The following is a 7,626-nucleotide window of genomic DNA, read 5'->3' on the forward strand; positions in this document are numbered from 1 at the left end:
TTAGAATATTTCTTACTATAATTTATTGTACTCACTGTAACTTACCGTGTTTACCAACCTACTGTAACAACAACAGCATTTCCGTCTCTTTTTTGCCTACATCCTCCTGAATCAGGATCATAGGACCATATGATACAGTAGAATTACGTCGCTTGGCGTATCAGGTTTGCTTCGCCATTTCATGATGGATGATCCATTGTTTTCTCAGCCCCATTCTCTCTGTACCGTTTTGCATCCTGATCAATGAAATATCTATGAACATCTGTCTTAAATATACATACAGACCTGAACTACACAGCTGCTCGTGGCAACAAATTCCACAGATTCACCACTCTGGCTAAATAACTTACTCTTCATCTCCGTTGAAAAAGTATTCCCTCTATTCTAAGGCTGCGTCTTCTAGTCTTAGACTCTGCCACCACAGGAAACATCCCCTCCACATCCACTCTATCAAGGCCTTTCCCCATTCCATAGGTTTCAATGAGGTCACCCCTCATTCTTCTGAATTCCAGACACCACAGGCCCAGAGCCATCAAACTCTCTTCATATGAGAAGCCATTCAATCCCGGAATCATTTTCATGAACCTCCTTTAAACCCTCTCCAGTGGCAGCACATGCTTTCTAAGATAAGGGACGCAAATCTGCTCACAATGCTCCATGAGGCCATAAGGTCTCAAAATTACATCTTTGCTTTTATACTGTATTGTTTTTTTGAAATGAAGGCTGATATCGCATTTGCCTGCCTCACCACAAACTCAACCTGCAAAATTACCTTCAGCGAATCCTGCACAAGGACTCTGAAGTTCCTTAGCGCCTTCGTTTTGTTTCTCTGCATTTAAAAAAGTAGTCTACTCTATCATCCCTTCTACCAAGGTGCATGTCCATACATTTCTCTGCACTGCATTTCATCTGCTACGTCTTTTCCTGCTGTCCCAAACTAAGTCCTTCCTTGGTCTCTCTATTCCCTCAAAGGATGCCCTGCTGCTTTCACTCTGAGGAATCTGTGTATGTTGATTGGGGTGAGTCGATCATTCCTGGTGCCTGCACTGGAACTGTTGGAATGTTTCATTAATCAGGTCTGCTTTAGCGCTGGGATCAAAGACCGTTTAATGACAATATTCTGTGTCCATTTAGCGCTCGAGTAAGTCTCTTCATCTGATCTCTTTGCCATCCATCTGCATGTGCACCAGCCGGACAGTTTCATTAGAAAAAGGACAGTCAACATGCCTCTGTCCATTCTGATTCCGCCTGCTGGCGGTTGATCAAACTCTTCTTGTTTGCACATGTGTCCCGGTGATGAAAGTACCACGTGATTCCATTGCTCTGCATGGCCCATAAGAAGCGGAAAGTGAGTCACAGACAATCTGATTGCTCAGCAAAATGACAGCATCTCCATCTCCTGATCACAGCAGTAGTTGGCTTCGCAACCAAGCATTCTCATTTACCATTAACTTCCATATCATGTCTATCCAATGATACCTGACGCATTCCACTGATGAGAGTCGTGAGGAAATTATGAATTGATACAGGCTCTTCGGCCTAAAATCCATTCCGACCAACAATACCACCAGCGAATCCCAGTTTCCTGCGGGCGGCCCATATTCATCCAACCCCAGGCCTTCCGTGAAACTGTTATACCTGCCTAATCTTACTTCTGGCAGCTCATTCCACATATTCATGAAACCTCTTTGTGAAAACTTTGCTACTCAAGTTCCTTTCAAATCTTCCCCTCTCATTCTAAATCCATTTCCCGCGTTTTGGTCTCCCATGCTCAAGAAAGACTGCTATCACTGTCCTTATCTCTGCCTTTCCTCATTTAAATCGCATCCTCCTCCTCTTGTAAAGAACTAATGACAAGCTTGGACAAACCCTTAATATAACCCGATTCTTCCTGCCCTGACAACGTCATTGTATAACTTACTCACATTCGTTAAAGATTGTCGGGATATTTTCTCTCATACAGCGTCCAAAACTGTACATGGCACTGTATCCACAAGCTCAACAACGACCTATACAACTGCATTATAATGTCTCAACTTATGTTCCTTCCTGTTGCCCTGGATCAGGAAGGCCGGCGTGAGAAAACGGTCTATTCTATCGACCTGTGACGCCGAAATCAGCGAACTGTGCACATGTGCCCTGGGCCCCCCGTGTCATTTGCACTCTCTAATGCCATGCCATTTACAACACGAGTGCTTTGTAAATTTGATTTCCAGAACGCACCACAGTGTACTTATCTGCATTGAGATCCATTCGCCACATCTCTAACTGATCTAGATAAGCCTGTAATCTGCAATAATCATCAACAGCACCGCAAGCAGCAGGAAATCTGCAGATGCTGGAAATTCAAGCAACACACATCCAAGTTGCAGGCCAGGCAGCATCTCTAGGAAGAGGTACAGTCGACGTTTCAGGCCGAGACCCTTCGTCAGGACTAACTGAAGGAAGAGCTAGTAAGAGATTTTGAAAGTGGGAGGGGGAGAGGGAGATCCAAAATGATAGGAGAAGACAGGAGGGGGAGGGATGGAGCCAAGAGCTGGACAGGTGATTGGCAAAGGGGATATGAGAGGATCATGGGACAGGAGGCCCGGGGAGAAAGACAAGTGGGGGTGGGAACGCAGAGGATGGGCAAGGGGTATAGTCAGAGGGACAGAGGGAGAAAAAGGAGAGTGAGAGAAACGATGTGTGTAAAGAAATAAATAAAGGATGGGGTACAAGACGGAGGTGGGGCATTAGCGGAAGTTAGAGAATTCAATAGCACCGCCTAATTTTGTGTCATGCAGAAACCTCCTGATCAAGACGTGATTTCACATCAAATCTGCCGACATAGATAACGAATAACGAGTAAAAGCGACCACTGTGGCATAAACAAGTCTTCGATATCCAACTGACTGCCGCACCTCCTGGCTTGCACTCTCCAGTTCCTTCCCAACTCTTGCCCCATTCCCAGCTCCCCACACTGGTCATCTACCCTCTACCTTCAGCTCAGAGTCAGTGTGTGGATCCGAAATGTGTACTATTTCCGTCCACAAATTCTACCCGACCCGCTGTCCACTGTACCTGGAGAGATTTGTTCTGTATGACATTTGTTTGATAAGGAGAGCATGAATTTGAAAAGTATCCCAGGTTCGGAGTCAATAAACCCCAGAATAACTGTGTGAGATCTTACAGACAGTAACCTTCAAGAAAACACATTTGATCTTCTTCACTACTCACTGCATCTCAATCCTTCGCCTACTGAACACTCAGAGATGCTGTCTGTCTGTAGACAGGATGACCATACATTGTCCACATTTGACTCTAGTCCTAATTACTCACCACGACTCCTCTGGCCTCATCTGCTGAAATCTCAGTGAGTGCTATCAGGTCCAGCCGAGTTTATTGCCGTGTGCCCAGGGACGGTGAGGTACAGGGACGATGAAACACTTGCACCCACATTGCAGACGCGTAGAGACAGACAGTACGCGTAACATAAATTATACAATGCTGCATCATTAACAAAGGATAGATATAGTTTTGTACCATTTTCAGACTAGGAAATGATTCCTCGACAGACTATTGACATAGATTGTGAATAATTCATCTCCAAGCATCTGTCCCTATTATATCCACTGGGATAGCATGCCGGCCCAAGAAAGGCCTGCTTATTCCTTTTTCTTTAAACACCCAGACAACAGAAAGAAGGGCAGGCCTATCGTCCTCTTCAGCCAGCCCTGACATTCAATAGGATCAGCCTGGCCCAAACATGCTCTCAATCCCACTCCCCATTCCACATTTTCCCGTTCAAAGTCTTCCGGTGTCCTCCACCAAGTCTTCTTCCTTCTCCTGAGATGAAAGCATATAAACTTCTGTCCTCCGTCTTTAATTCGATGCTCTGATAACGCCCCAAACTTTGGACAGAAGCATATAGATGGAAATATCATTAAAAACGGGACGTTGTTGAGTTTGAGTTTCGCTCCGGATTGACAGGACTTAAAGCAGGCAGAACCAGTCAGAGTCTGCGGGAGAAAACAAGACCTGGGAGAAACTATTTCCGCATTGGTTAACACAATAGATTGACATCCACACACACCAATTGGAGTAAGCAGGTTTCACATCATTTGAGGAGTGTTGCCTTGTGCGTTGTTGGCTGATGTCCGGCGCGTGCACAGTCTGGACACCGCATCAGAGACAACCTGCGAGGGTGATATTGACGGAAGATCAGCGAACCTGCTTTTGTACGGCAACAGGCGGGTGACTCGTCGCTCAAGGGAGCAATGGAGAGTCTGTAGAGTGAGTGACATGAAACGGGAAAAGTTCTTCCCGGTCCTGCTTGCACCGGTCTGCGCAGTTCAGCGACAGTGTCATAATCCAAACATTCCCCTCCCCTTCAACCTCGGCTGGACAGCATTTCTTATTTAAATATGTGGATAGTTTATTGGTTCAATATTCAAGTTTTTTCAGCTAATTGAAAATTTTACACGGTGGTCGTCTCCTAAGGGAGCACTGAAGCAAAGTTCCGGGAACAGATTTGTTGGAAAAACGCGACTCCTTCATGTCCTGTCTCCTGTTCTCCCCGACATTTCAACACCAGTTCACACCCTCTCCCCTACACTCAACCCCAGCTGTCTTGTTTTCTAAACCTTTGCTTCAGCTTGTGAGGGAAGTGTGGGTGTGAGGAATGTGTGTGTGTGGGGGGGTGGAGTTAGAGAGAGCGAGACATGGAATAAGGCAGGGAAGAGAGGCACATTGGAGACATGGCAAGATTGATAAATGGAGTAGTGTGAAAGGAGGAGAGGGAGAGGTACAGGGCAATTTCCCAATTTCATGTTCATTTTGCGCCACCTTTCTCCGCAGTGTTTTCCTGACTATCAGAGAGCAATATTTCACCCCAACAACAAAACGAAGTTGATCTTTCCGTCCCTTTATTCAAAGTCGGAGCTGGTGGGCTCGTAAGTATTATCACCCTTCGGACTGAGGAGGGGAAATGGCTCATGCGTTTACACATGACCGTCCAACAGAGGGAGCGAGTGAGGGCGCAACGTTATAGTTATTGATACAAATCCAGTTTCTTCAACTATAAAAGCAATTAACATTAAATTGGTGTCATTAATTCTTAAAATTCCAAACTCAGCGCTGATTTGGGTGCAAGATAAATCGTCCGCACTCTAACTGAAGGAAGTACCTTGGTGAACGAAGTGAGGCGCTCTGCATCCATACAGCTGTAGAACACACCAACGTCAGTCGTCCTGTTTCTACTCAAAATCAATGGTTAGACACTCGGTTGCAAATTTAAAAAATACCGTAGCTAAATAAAGAGTTCTGGCTTGTCCATTTGGCTCGTTTCCACGTATCCCCACCTATCAGCAAGTAGATATTTCATTGCACTTGTGCGTTCACGTAGATGTGTACATTAATATAAATTCGTGTTCGCTTTGAGGTAATCACCAATTACCTATAATACATGTCCCCCTCGATTAGACCCGTCACCAGATGCGGGTGAATTAAATCACTGTCATTAAATTTTGCGCAGTGGGAACTCATCGGGTCGACCAGCATCTGCGGGTGTGGTGTGGAGGGGTGGGTGGGGGCTGTAATATTCAATATTTTCCTTTGAAAAACTGGATCAGGAACCTCGGTAATCTCGTGTTCATTCACATGATTGAACTGACAGAAATATGGAATGGTTATCAACTCCACGAGTTCTCGACTCTCGCCAGCCGAAGGAACAGGATTTATCGAAGAACGTGTTACCGGCTCCAGTGTTGTGCTGGAACTCAATACATCGGCATTCAGGTCGGTAATGAAACTCGGATCGGGAAAGTGCCGCGTCGGACAGAGCTTCGATCTCATAACCTGAGACACCCAAGTTGAAAACTAGTATCTGGTGCTATCTGCGTCGACGTTGCTCCTTTGCAGATTTGATGAATTTTGATCGGGAAGCGTTAGGACGGTCTAGTATTGTCCCTCATTAATGAGCTGTCCGTTCTGCTGAGCGTGTGAGGCTGATGACGTGACGTAGCCGGACAACGGGCTACAATGAGAATATTTAGGCTCCGACAGGTTAGTTGAGTGAGGGGCTCAAACTGGACGACAGCGTTTATTGCAGGAATGTGTGAGTCACACGTACTTCGTTGGGACTGGTATTAAATAAGGACGTAAGGTTGCGGTGAGACTATGAAGGGAAACTGTTCACGAAACAGTGATGGCGAGCCGGTAGGTGGATCAGGTAGTTTTTCAAGACAACTGCAGATTGTAGTTTATTGTAACTAGATTGGAAATTAGAAATAGAGAAACCATTGTCATATATTTGTACGGGGTTGCTGAGGTCGGCGCTGGTGCGGCGACGATAATTTTACTTCGCTTATTTGCTGAAAGGTACGGTAGCACTGGAGAAGCTCGGAACAATTTGAGTGACTTACCTCCCGTGATGAAGGTACGTGCTCTACCGAACAACTGAAGTTAAAACTATAAACTGCAGAAGAGAGAATTAGGGCTGAATCTAGGGTCATGGCTGAGACGTGCAGTCGAGGAAAATTAGTTCAAGGTATGAGGAATTATCATTTAAAACCGAGTTAAATGAGAATAACCACACATAGATTCCTGATACAATAAAATACTCCGCGAGATATGGTTGTGGATATTATAACACAGGATGCTACTTCAAATAGGACATGGATGCATTTCTGAAATATTAAGGACATCTAGGATTGTGAAAAAGGCAAAGAAGACAGTTTGAAACGTGGGGAAGCGCAGCCATGATCACACGGGATAACCGCACGGAAGCCATCTGTAACTGGCTTGGACCCCAGACTGGAAGGAACGTTTCGGAATTTTCTATTCAGTAGCTAATTAAACTCATGGGACTGACCTCCCCGGCTGACGTTCGTACAGAACGGCGATTAAAATGCCAGGACCCTATTATCAATTAAATAACCTCAGGCTGACGAATAGTATTGTTGTCAGCAACTGTACTGCATGCAATATCAGGGTTTGGGTCACCTGTAGTCAATGACACTGTTTGCCACTCGCCACACATTGCTCGCTTCTACCGCTTGCTGCCCATGATCGGCAACATCTCCAGGCGCAGAGACGTACCGGAGATTTGATCAGGGGGATGCTCCAGCTGCAGCTGAGGGAGACGCTAATGCTCTTGTGTGGACTCTGCCAGACCTGCAGTAACACTGGAATTGATTAAAGTCAGAGTCTGACAGATGATGAGAAGACGTCGTCATGTGTATCGTAAAGTGAAAGGATGGAGTCCGCTTCTCCCCGCTGACGCTGAAGAATCTGCTCTGCATAGTTCCTTCATTCAGTTCTATGAGACAGTAAATCTCCAAATTGCAGAGAGTTTAAGCTGCCTCAAGGAGATTGATCAGAATTGGATAGAAATGAACTCTTTACGGTGAGTAGAAATGCATTGGACTGAATTGTACTAAAGATTGTAAAAACCAAGTCTTTGCAGGAGTCAGCTCAGGGAAGATGCAGCGCTCAGACAGCAGGCAGGGGTTTAAATTTTATTGGCAGGTATTTGGACTTCTGGTTCTTTGTGCCTATAATGTGAGCGCTGCGAGCAGGGTTCGAACCTGCGTGGGGAAACCCCATTGGATTTCAAGTCCAACGCCTTAACCACTCGGCCATCGCAGC

At 45.6% G+C, this 7,626-nt stretch overlaps 1 non-coding gene across 1 annotated transcript; it reads right to left on the reverse strand.

Annotated features, from left to right (window-relative positions):
* Positions 1 to 7,544: 7,544 nt before the first annotated feature.
* On the reverse strand, positions 7,545 to 7,626 carry trnas-uga (transfer RNA serine (anticodon UGA)). The gene has a single exon. It is a non-coding gene; the product is annotated as a tRNA-Ser (tRNA).

This window comes from Mobula birostris, chromosome 13 (assembly GCF_030028105.1).
Source record: "Mobula birostris isolate sMobBir1 chromosome 13, sMobBir1.hap1, whole genome shotgun sequence".
Classification (NCBI taxonomy): domain Eukaryota; kingdom Metazoa; phylum Chordata; class Chondrichthyes; order Myliobatiformes; family Myliobatidae; genus Mobula; species Mobula birostris.